Consider the following 13,125-nt stretch of genomic DNA (forward strand, 5'->3'; position numbering starts at 1 on the left):
GCCTTACTGTACTAATCCTGGAAATAGAATAATCTCTGAGGAATATACTCTCCCTGTTAGCCTACTTGAACCCAATATTAGCGAGAGGCCACATATTCTCCAGTTTTATTAATAGGGTCAGTAAGGACACCAAACTCAGAAACAGGAGACCAAAGGTTGTCTCTGATGTCTGTCAGTCAAAAACTCTGAAGCCTTGAGTAAGTCTCCTCTCTAGCCCTTTACTGCCTATAGCATCTAATAAGGTAAGTTGTCAAAGCAGTTCTTATTCCCCCCAGCCAATCAGTTCCCTTTCTTCCTTCTTGCTCTAGCGAGGACACCAAAGCAATCAGATGAGAACAACCTCACTTTCCGTCTTGCCCCTGAAGCTCTCACTCTGCCTTCTCCTTTGCTGGGATAGAGAAGCATCTGCCCCTTGCCCCACTGCTGGAGTCCACTTTTCTACATGTGCTCTGACTGCCAAGTCTCAGAGCACATGGGTCCTGCCATGAGCTTCTCACTTTCCTGTATGAGAGACTTTCTCCTCATCCAGTCAGAACAGAGGCTTGAGAACTACCAACAGAGTCATGTGTAGACCTTATGGAAAAATGCAATCTGATTAAACATTCATTAAATATTCAGTCATTAAATATTTAGTCATATTCAGCCATGTGGCTATGGCTTTAGAGTGAAAAATAAAGGGACTACTGGAACAGTTGATAACTGGTTACCTGGAGCTAAGAAATGAGTTGTGATTAAGAAAAGACCAGCATCACTGAGGTGAAATCTGGGATGTGTTTTCTGAGAGCACAAAAAAGCTGTGTCCAGAGATAGCCAAGGTTGTACCTCATGCTGCGGCTGTACTTGGTAATGTGTAAGAGTCACCCAGGTGGTACTGGTTTTGAAGGCATAAAGGGGTCATGAAGAGCAGCTGAGGCTTGGCACTGCGAGAGGCCATGGAAGGCCATTGGTAAAGGTGTAGCCTCAGTTGCAGTTGACAGCCCGGGACTGAAGGGGTCATGCAAAGGATTTGAGGCTTGCCACAATGAAGAGAGCCTATGAGAGGCTATTGGTGAAACCCGGTTGCAGCAGAAGACCCCAGTGTATTGGAGATGCCAATACCATGAAATGATCACCAAGAGCAGCAGCAGCAGTGGTAAAGTAGATCAACTTGAGCTTAGAGCACTACAGAGGGCAAAGCTGGAAAAATAACGCCAGCCCTTTGGTGGAGCCCAGAATATCATGTGTGGATCCCAGACACTGAAACAGGAAGTTGTGACATTGAAGTTGCCTTAGAGACCCCAAGGTGTTCAAGATGCCAGAGCCATGGCTATCTACTGAGGAAAGCTGCTAACAGGGAATGGAACCAGCCCAGGAGAAAGAAATTTGTTGAGGTCAACAAAGATGAAAAAGGAGTTGGAGATCTGAAGATCGCTTTGACATCAGACATGGAGATGCAGAGTTTGGAATTTGCCCAGCTGGTTTCCTGTCTTGCTTTGGGGATTACAGTTAAGTGATTGACTGAATCTCAGAAGAGACCTTGACATTGTTGAGACTGCAATAGACAATGGGGACCTTTGAAGTTGAACTAAATATGTTTTGCATTATATGTTTAGGTATGGCCCCCATAGACTCATACGTTTGAACAAGCCCATGAGGGCCAGGGAGTGGAATGTGATGGTTCGTATATGCTTGGCCCAGGGAGTGGCACTATTAGAAGCTGTGGCCCTGTTGAAGTAGGTATGTCACTGTGGGTGTAAGCTATAAGACCATCACCCAAGCTGCCTGGAAGCCAGTCTTCTGCTAACAGCCTTCAGATGAAGATGTAGAACTCTGAGCTCCTCCTGCACCTTGACTACCTGGATGCTGCCATGTTCCCGCCTTGATGATACTGGACTGAAACTCTGAACCTGTAAGGCAGCTGCAATTAAGTGTTGTCCTTATAATTGTTGCCTTGGTCATGGTGTCTGTTCATAACAGTAAAACCCTAAGACATATATAACTATTCTGCTCAAACCACTCTACACTGTATAGTCCTGGGTCCCCAGTCCCTTGAAATGGTGCAGCTCATGGTGGCTGGGTCTTCCCACAACAATTAGCATAGTCAAGACAGTCCTGCATAGGTCAACCTGATTTAGACAGTCTTTCACTGAGACTTTCTTCCCTAGATGATTCTAGATTGTTGACAATTAGCACTAGCTATCACAAAGACGTCTATGGGACATAACGAAGTCTAGATGAGATGAGAGTCCCTATCTCTAAAATATTTTATTATGTTATGCAAATATCCCTCAAACCTGAAAAAGAAACGCTTCTCAGACATTTCAGATAAAGGATATTCAGCCTGTGTTTCCTCACTTTTATATATGGTTGTAATTTTCTAGTTATAAGTAACGATGAATGGATGAAGAGGCCAGCGGACTTTATATCGCCTCTTGGAAGTGTTCTCACGGAGTTGAGATGCCTTGGCAGAGAAGAGAGGTAGGTGGGCACAACAGATAAGAGGACTCATCTCCCAGAACACAAAGAGACAGGGTACGAAAGTGTCCCAGGATTCCACCCTACAGTCTGAGGTCCCAGGATTCCACCCTACAGTCTGAGGTCCCAGGATTCCTTGGTCCTGACAGGAGCAGCAGTCAGGTCCCACAGAGAGATGGCATCCCAGGGCCTCAGCTACACCTCTCTCCCACCACCTGGGGGTCCAGGTTGAATCCATTTATCCAGTGTTTGCTGCTTCCCGCCACACTTGTATGTGCCTTATTTTGTTCCTCCCAGGCCATCCATTTCAAGCTGTTTTTATCAGCCTCCATTTTTATTTATTTTATTTATTTTTTATAATGAGAAAATGTAGGCTCACAGCCAAACAGAGCTGGGAGTAGAAGTTTTGACTCCTAAACACACACACACACACACACACACACACACACACACACACACACACTCTCATTCTGGAAAAGCAGTTTAACAGAGACACTTTTCAAAGAGGCATTTATTGCAACGTAGTGTTATGGACATAAGGAATATGCCTTCTCCCTCCTAGGAAGATATGAATTGCCCACTTCATGATTCTGTGGCCTCTAGGAGACCCAGGCTAATAGTATGGAAGAAATAGTTGGAAAGGCAGAGTCCTTAGCCAGGCAATGCCTCAGTAAGAAAGCAGAGCAGGTTCCTTACACTCTCTCAGCTAGAATATAGATAGAATTTCGTAGTGGAATGGAACTGGAATTTACGATGTGCATGCTGATTTCTTCAACTGTTGACATGTGTCGCTTTTTACAACTTTTACAAATCACTTTCCCTCTGTCATTAAAAAAAAAATCACATTGGGATGCTGGGAATCACGCTTGTTTCCCATCCCTCCATGGTCACTCCAGAGTCAGACACCGGAAGGGTAGGATCCTTCTCCATCCGGTGACATCAGATTTCCTAAAGCCTGTCGATAAGTTGGCAGAAGCTTTCTGAATTCCCTGAGAACACCAAGCGCCTTGGTCCTGGCAAATGGCGAGACTTAGCATTACCAGGCATCCTGAACAAAATTGATTGGTTAACAGGGAGTGGGGAGGGCTGGGGAAATGCAAAGTTTAATTTCCCTCTCTGGCTCCCTGCCAGCTGGATATGACAGCATCTGCTAATATATTTCCAACAGCCGGTTTCACACACTTGTACTGTCAAAGCTAGGTTTTGGGGTTTTTTTTGTTTTTTTTGTTTTTTTATCAAACCCCGGGAAATTGTGAATGCCCACGGTTGGCGTAATCCAGGTGGTCATGTTCACAGGCCTTGACCCTGGCAGCTCTGTTAGAGAGTGGCTCACTAACCACTCACTAACCTGGCCTAAATTCCTCCCACCTGGAGTGAAGAATCAGAGTGTCTGCCAGGCACAGTGTGTCACTAAGGCCACCATGCATTTTGAGTTAGCTGGAAATTTCCAAGGGACTTTAGGAACAACAACATAAAATAAAATATCAGAAAGACTCAGACAAATCAGGCACAAGGCAATTGGGTTTTCTAGCCAGTTCCTGACATATCCATGAGTCTCCCAGTTGAGAATAGGTCAGTCATGGTTTAGATTTGTTGATTGAAACAATGCCCAAAGAGGGCAGTCCAAACAGACACCTAGCCATGTCATTCTAAGACCTTCCTCCCAGACCAAGGATCTGGGGAGAGGCACCCCACACCTCTCACCCCCATACCTCTCACTCCCCCCACCCCTGCACCTCTCAATGCCATAAGAAACTAACTTACATGACAGAGGCAGTGACAGAATAAATGGAGATTCCCTCAGATTAGCTTCTGACTCAGGCCTTTGAGGAGACATGCCAGGTTCCTGGGGAGAAGGGAACTGTGATTAAAAGGCTACAAATAAAGACTCGTGGCATCTGAAGTGTTGAGAGTTCTGTGGACACTGACACAAAGACACAAAGACGGTCCTCCTACCCTCACCTCCCCTTGCGGTGAGCAGCAGAGCAACAGGAAGAAATGCTAACACAACAGAGCAGGGGCAGGCACCAGGGCTACTTACTGGCTTTCCCTCAACCCCAACCTAGGTTTTCTCACTGATTTTAACCCTGATTAAATTGAATAGTGAGGCTCTGCAGCAGATAATTAAGAAAAGACTTCAGCCCAGTTTCAAAGTGCTCTCTAGGATACCCCAACAAGTGAGACCAACTGCACTTTAACAAACATACTGAAATGTCTGTGGTAAAGACAGATCCAAGGATAGCTCCCTTATCAGGGGATGCCTCTGGGGCACACCAGAAACCAAAAGGACAGGTGTCCACATGGACCTGGCACTGAATACAATTATGGAGCACACTCATGCACACACATTCTATCTCCAAAGTAACGAAAACAAGTCAGGTGGGACCACTTTTGGAATTAGGCAGGAGATTCTGCTTCAAGGACCTCAACCTTGACTCAGGATTCCGGAGGGAATATCCTTAAAAGAGGTATCTACGAAAGGAATGTGTGCCATAACGATTCAAAGACCTGGGACCAAGTGACTCAGCAGGAAAAAGTGCTGGCAGCCCAAGCCTGAATGGGCTAAAATGTCATCCCTGGAACCCACATTAATAATAAATAAATAACCAGAATTGGGAGTGTGCACGTGTAATCATAGCACTCCAGCAGTAAGATAGAGCTGGACAGGAGAATCACCAGAGGCAGGCAGGCAAGCTAGCTTAGAGTATACTACATGCTGACGGAAACAAGAGAGAGCTTGCCTCAAACAAGGGGGAAGGCTAAAACATGCTGCCCTCTGACCTCTGCATCCTTACACACATCGTCATCATCCATACATACACACACATGTCATATGTAGACATCAGGTCTACACACATGCATACACACATTCACACACATACACACACACACACACACACACACATAATTAAGTGGGAAAAAAAGCTGTGGGTGCATTCACTTTGCATGTGTAAGGCCCTGGGATCGGTATTATAAAAATGATAACTACATCCAATAGAGGGCTAACATCCAATATATACAAAGAACTCAAGAAGTTAGACTCCAGAGAATCAAGTAACCCTCTTAAAATATGGGGTACAGAGCTAAACAAAGGATTCTCAACTGAGGAATATTGAATGAATGGCTGAGAAGCACCTAAAGAAATGTTCAACATCCTTAGTCATCAGGGAAATGCAAATCAAAACAACCCTGAGATCCCACCTCACACCAGTCAGAATGGCTAAGATCAAAAACTCAGGTGAAAACAGATACTGGTGAAAATGTGGAGAAAGAGGAACACTCCTCCATTGTTGGTGGGAATGCAAGCTGGTACAACCACTCTGGAAATCAGTCTGGAGGTTCCTCAGAAAATTGGACATAGTACTACCTGAAGACCCAGCTATACCACTCCTGGGCATATACCCAAAAGATGCTCCAATATACAACAAAGACACATGCTCCACTATCTTTATAGCAGCCTTATTTATAATAGCCAGAAGCTGGAAAGAACCCAGATGCCCTTCAACAGAGGAAAGGATACAGAAAATGTGGTACATCTACACAATGGAGTACTACTCAGCTATTAAAAACAATGACTTCATGAATTCATAGGCAAATGGATGGAACTGGAAAATATCATCCTGAGTGAGGTAACCCAATCAAAAAAAAACACATATGATATGCACTCATTGATAAGTGGATATTAGCCCCAAAGCTTGGAATACCCAAGATACAATCCATAGACCACATGAAGCTCAAGAAGAAGGACGACCAAAGTTCAGATGCTTCAGTCCTTCATAGAAGGGGGAACAAAAATATTCATAGGAGGAAATATGGAGACAAAGTTTGGAGCAGAGACTGAAGGAAAGGTCATCCAGAGACTGCCCCACCTGGGGATCCAGCCCATGCACATACATCCACCAAACCCAGACAATATTGCTGATGTCAAAAAGTACATGCTGACAGGAGCCTGATATAGCTGTCTCCTGAGAGGCTCTGCCAGAGCATGATAAACACAGAGACAGATGCTTGCAGCAAACCATCGAACCAAGAACAGTGTCCCCACTGGAGGAGTTAGAGAAAGGATTGAAGGAGCTGAAGGGGTTTTCAACTCCATAAGAACAACAATACCAACCAACCAGAGCTTCCAGGGACTAAACCACTGCCCAAAGAGTACACATGGACAGACCCATGGCTCCAGCTGCATAGGTAGCAGAGGATGGCCCTGATGGGCACCAATGAGAGGAGAAGCCCTTGGCCCTGCCAAGGCTGGACCCCCCAGTGTAGGGGAACGTCAGGGCAGGGAAGCAGGAAGGAGTGGGTGGATGGGTGGGGGAACACCCTCATAGAAGAAGTGGGAGGAAGAAGGAGATAGAAGGTTTATAGACGGGAAACCAGGAAAGGAATAACATTTGAACAATGTAAATTTAAAAATATCCAATAAAAAAAATAAAAATAAAAAAGATAAATAAGTAAACAACCAAGCCAAACAGTGACCTGCAGGCTACTGTCTGGTTGGTTGGTTACAAACAGACCAGTTATCTTGCAGACTTGCTCAAGGTATAGGGTGAGGCTGGTCACCTTAGATACAGAGGATAAACAAATTAGGAGCCCTCTGGTTTTAGTGCCTCTGTAATTCATCAAAACTGCTAAGCTCCATCTTCTCACCAGAAGCTTGCCTGGTTTGCCTCCTCAGCCTGTTCATTACAAAGGCTGCTGACTTCCCATTTGCATTGCAAATGCGTCTTTTGTGTTGACATTTCATTTGGACTTGAAGGGCCCATAATATTTTTCCACAGTTTGGGCGGGGTTAGTGGCTCCCCTCCAGAAACCAGTATTTATTCATGTCCTCAAAATACAACAGATGCTCAGTAATTCGAATGAACGAATAAATGAATGAATGAATTGGAAGGTAGGTTTACAGCTTCGCAGGAGCAACACACATCCAACTGTCTCTAAACAATTAGGAAGTCAGAATGTTTTGATCCTTTTGAGATTAAATTCCCGCATTCATTATTTATTCATCCATCTTTTACAAATGTTTGCTCAATGCCTCACCTAATTCCCATCAGAAAATGAAATGCAGGGAGCGCACCATGCTCAACTTTGTGCCTTCAGTACCTCCCGGTTCGCGGGAAGTGCTCCGTAAATATTGGTCTGGTGGAGATGGAAATTCTACATGCCATCTCTTTCCCAAGGGCACGCCCAACACACTCAAGCTCAGAACTTGATGCACGCATCACGTCTGTAATAAAGTAAAATGTTGGCACAGACACAGCCTTGGTGGCCCTTTGAATATGTGCAGCACATAAGACTTGAAAAGTTGAAGGGAGCCATTCTTATATCAATCTGGGATGGAGGATGCAGAGCTGAGCCTGGCCTCAGAGTTTCATTGACTGAAGAAGAAAAGGGGAGATCCAGGAGTACAGCTATGGGGAGAGGTGGAGAGCTTAACATGCCCCTCGGTTCTGGAGCCAGCTCCCTAAAATATTGTACCATCACTATTTTATATATTTATTATATATAATATACTATTGTAATGTTTATTATATATCAGATCATATTATAAATATTAATTATGTAATATAATGTATGAATATAATAAAATATAAACATAGTATATTATACATAAAATATACTGATATAATGTTATTAATAACATTAAATGCTAATATATTAATTACATATAATTATATATTATTAATTGTGTATATGATAATATAATAATTATATATAATATAATATAATATTATCGTATAATGTATTAATGATTATATTTATTGATGTGATATAATATAATATAATAATACATTGATAAGGGGTTGGGGATTTAGCTCAGTGGTAGAGCGCTTGCCTAGCAAGCGCAAGGCCCTGGGTTCAGTCCCCAGCTCCGAAAAAAAAGAAAAGAAAAAATAATAATAATACATTGATAATATTAAATATAAGAGCAATATTTAAGAGAGACTAAAAAATAAAGACTGAGAGCCATGCAAAGAGGGCAGAGCTTCCTAGAGCCTACGATCACACCTGAGAAATGCCCTATCTGGAGTTGATCGTATGACCATGAGACCTGAGGGTCCTAGCACTCAATCCTTGTGTTGAAGAACTAGGAGAAGGCTGAAGGGAAGAAACAAAACATCTAGAGCCAATTTGGTGTCTCCCTCTCTTTCTCAAAATGATCCATGATAGACTGTGAGACATGCTTCATTACTAACGAAAGGGACTAGTTTCATTACATTGCATGGATAAAGCATTCTGACTGGGAAGGAAAGGATTTGTTTGCTTGTACTTCCAGGTCACGGTCTGTCATTGAGGCGAGTCAGGGCAGGATCTCCAGCATGAACTTGAAGCACAAACTATATGGAGGAATGGTGCTTGCTGGCTCAATGGAAACCTCGTGCTAGCTTTCTTAGACAGACAGCCCTCTCGGTTCCATCTGGCCGGTGTTGGTGCTGCCCATGGTGGGATGCGCCCTCCTACAGCAATCAACAATCAAGTCAGTCCTCACGCCCAGACATGCTCACAGGTCAACTGGATCTGGTCAGTCCCTCAGTTGAAGCTCCCATCTCTGGTGACTCTGGGCTATGTCAGGTTGACAGACAAAGTTAACTAGAACAGAGGAGCTCCAAAGGAAGGAATTCTTCATTGAAAAGGAAAGGTAAGTATAGACCTAAAGGGAAGAGGTGCTGTCCTGCGTGCAGAAGAACTGAAAGAAACTCAAAGCAAAGCGAGGAGAGACATTGTTGAGGAGACAGGTCAAAGCCTACAGAACCCTTCCTTTCATGACAAACTCAACCCAGTTCCTAAGAACAAGAGGATGTGGAGACTGCTAAGTCGGCACATGACATCACTATATTTATAATTTTGAAATGTCTCTGCCTGCAAGATCCTCTCCAGGAAGCATTTATTCAGCTGAGCCATGATGGCAACTCAGGCTGGTTGGGGAGGGGGGTGTCTGGGGGAAGGCAAATGTCACAAAGTAGATGAATCTCAAGAGCCTAATGAATCTTGGGGCCTTTCTTGACCTCTTGCCATGTGCCGGCCATGGACTGTCTTCTTGAATTCTCCTCCTACCCTCTGAGGGTGGGTGCTGCCTATTCTTATCTGCATTTTTCACAAAGCAGAAGCTGGGACATCAAGCAGAACCACCTAGCTTTGTAAAGCGGCAGAGCTGCGACGCAGGCCTGGCACTCAAGTACCAATCTTCCCTTAATCATCACGTCACACCATTGAGCTCTCTGACTTGGGCAGCGGGGAGAATGATGGCACCATTTACTGAGGGACAGCAGCACACAGGAAGATTCATGAATCTGAGTGGAAGGAAAAAAAAATGCGTGTGGGAGGGACATTCATATGCAAATGAGGAGCAAAGAGTGGAGAATTCCTAAGAATGGTTTGGGGAGCACCCGGCACAAGACAGAGATTTGAAAATAGGCAAGAATCACAGCTCACCCTTGCCCTCCTTTGCTTCCAAAGCTGAGTTCGGATACAGCTTTGGTGCTTTGGAGTGAAATGGAGCTGAGATGTCAGTAAAAACTTAGACTACCTGGAGGTACCGGGAGCTCCAATGAGGTCTCAGATGGGTTCTCATCCACCTCCCATCCCACACTCAATCACCATTCACACGGCACCAGGCTCCTAGCGTTCTAGCCCTCCCAAGCCGTCTGGGTCCTGATGTTGCCTGTGACACAGAAGCAGCCGCTCCGCTGTTTTCATGCCGATTAACTCCTCCTTAAGAAACTCACGTCTCCACGGCGGCGGCGCCTGCCAAAATGGTAACAGACAGATAATGCACTGTGTCATTAACACATCCCTGTCTATTTAAAACTCTCCAGAGAAGCAAGCAGATGAGCCTTGGAGTTAGCGCAGCAGTGGGGATTATTGTTTGGTTAATTATAAGCATCGCTGTCAGGCTCTAGCAGATGCTAAGAGGGCCATAGCCACCCTGTCTGCCCTGAAGATCGAAGTGTGACTGTTGAAAGTCGCCGGCACAATAGTCAAGATACCTGGAAATCAGCACTCAGGAGGCTGAGGTAGGAACAAAAGCCCGGCCAAAACTCCCTGGCACCAACCATCCCTCCTCCCCATAAGCACCCACGGTCTCATCTCCCACGTTTGCAATGTGGTGTGAATTTGGGGTTTGGACCTGTTCAGTAATAAAAATGCAATGTAAGTGTGAGCGTTTCAAAGATAGATCGCCAATGGCTTCGCTTTGCAGTTTCCTTACTGGTCTTTTGGGTGACTAACCAGGGGTACCTGGAACACGCTGTACAGTGGGCACACTCAAGCAACCCTGTGAAGAAGCCCATGTGGTCACGAGCTGAAAGCCCAGACAAGTGCCGGTTCCGGTCTGTAGGTTTCCAGTACTGGAAAACCCACATTGAGCATCTATGTACCCCAAATAGTGTAGTGACAGGAGACCAAAAGAAAAGACTCCACCAAAGCCTAGCCCGGCAAACAAATGAGTTCATTGGAGTGACTTAGAGGAACATGGGTGAGGGGTTACTTGAGGAACATGGATGATTGAGGGGCACCACCAAAAAGTCCCCTCTGGCATGCGTGATGAGCCAGGAAAGCTATATCCTTGTAGTTTTCTACCCAACCCCAGACAGCTCTGCCTATGCGGCCTCTCTCCCCCACAGGAGCTTGTGAATCTTGTCATTTTCTGGGCTTCCTGAATCTTAGACTCCCCCCAGCCTGAAAAGGCATGGGTGAGCAGAGTTTAGCATCTCTGACCTGTCTGGCTTCCAAGCTTCATCGTTTCCCTCTTCTGTGCTGAGCCTCCCTGGAGATAACGTAAGACTCTGCCTCTAAAAGCCCAGTGGTTGAAGAAACGGCCTGTCACCCCCAAGCTCATTCTCTCTGCTGCAAAGTGGCTGGCTCCGAAGGCCCCAGATATTTCTAACGCTCTTTAACGCCATGGCTCTGTCTCACTATCAATAACGCCTGCCTTCTGTTAAGAGCAGGTTGTTCCCAACCAGTTCCCCCTGGCTCTGGCTCTAGCGTCAGCTCTCACGAAGAACTGACTTCCGCTGTGACTAGGGGGCCTTAAGAAACACCTTGAAGCCCACTGTAGTGAGTGGCACTCATCTTTAATGCTCGCAGCCAGGAGGTCATAGCAGAGGGATCTCTGTGAGTTCGAGGCTACCCTGGTCTACACAATGAGTTCCAGGAGAACCAGGACTACATAGAGAGACCCTGTCTCAAAGAAATCAAAATAAGTAAGTCCCTGAAAGATCAGAGAAATTTAATTTATGGAGAAAGCACAGGAAATTCACTTCATCAGGAGCTTTTCCAACGAAGGTAATGAACACTATCTGCCTAGGAGCTCTTACTCCAGCTGAGAATATCAGACTGAAATGAAGCTGGGTCGGAAAGAACGGGGTGCTGTGTGTTCAACGCTCTGTCACTTCGCCCTTTCTTGTCCTGGGACTAGAACACCTGGCAGATCTAGGAGTCTGACTGGTCAGTAGCTTCTTCATCCAAGGACTACAGAATCATTGCTCTCACATTTACTAATCGCTATTTGAAGGTTTTCAAAACTCTGGTATTAGAAAATCGCCTCAAAGGAGAGCTGATGGTACCACGTCCATGTATTTCTAATCTTCGAGAACTTGAGGCTTTCTTACTTCCTGTTGGTGCTTTATTGTTTTCACAGGGTTCTTCCCTCCCTCCTCCCACCTCCCTCCTCCTCTCTCCTCCCTCCTCCCTCCTCCCTCCTCCTCCTCCTCCTCTTCCCCCCTCCCTCCCTCCATCCTCCTCCCCTCCTCCCTCCTCCCTCTCTCCTCCCTCCTTCCTCCCCCTCCTCCCTTCTCCCCTCCCCCCTCCCCCTCCCCCTCCCCCCTCCCCCCCCCCCCCTCCTCCCTCCCCCTCCCCCCCTCCTTTCTCCTCCCCTCCTCCCCCCCCTCCCTGCCCCTCCCTCCTCTCTCCTCCCTCCTTCCTTCTCCCACCCCCTCCTTCCTCTCTCCCTCCCCTCCTTCCTTCTCCCCCCTCCTTCCTCCCTTCCTCCTCCTCCTCCCTCCCCCTCCTTCCTCCTTCCTCCTCCCTCCTCCCCTCCCTCCTCCCTCCTCCTCCCTCCCCCCCTCCATCCCCTCCTCCTCCTCCCTCCTCCCTCCTCCCTCATTCCTCCCCTCCTTCCTCCTTCCTCCTCCCTCCTTCCCATCACCTTTGTCCATTTCATCCTGACCTTCATTTCTTCTCTCCCTCTACTCATTCCTTCCTCCTATACTCTTGGCTCTTACATAGACTGTGCCAAGAGAAACAAAGAAGTAAAAGACACAAGGATACACAGTTTAGTAAAACTGATACAGTAATCAGAGAGAGAGAGAGAGAGAGAGAGAGAGTGAGAGATTCTGTGAGAGAGATTGCTAGGCTAAGCTAAGCCAATGATTATAACCTGGTGTTACTATCCAGGTGAAGAATGAGTAGGAACAGAAATAGGAGCAGAAAGAAAGGAGGAGGGGTTGGGATTTAGCTCAGTGGTAGAGCGCTTGCCTAGCAAAGCTTAAGGCCCTGGGTTCTGGGTCCCCAGCTCCAAAAAAAGAAAAAATGAAAAGAAAGGAAGAAAAAAAGAAAGAAAGAAAGAAAGAAAGAAAGAAAGAAAGAAAGAAAGAGAGAGAGAGGGGTGGGGGTGTGTGTTTCATCAAAGACATCAGATTTGCATGAACAATTTGAGTAAACAATGAACTATTT

This window comes from Rattus rattus, chromosome 10, assembly GCF_011064425.1.
Source record: "Rattus rattus isolate New Zealand chromosome 10, Rrattus_CSIRO_v1, whole genome shotgun sequence".
Taxonomy (NCBI): domain Eukaryota; kingdom Metazoa; phylum Chordata; class Mammalia; order Rodentia; family Muridae; genus Rattus; species Rattus rattus.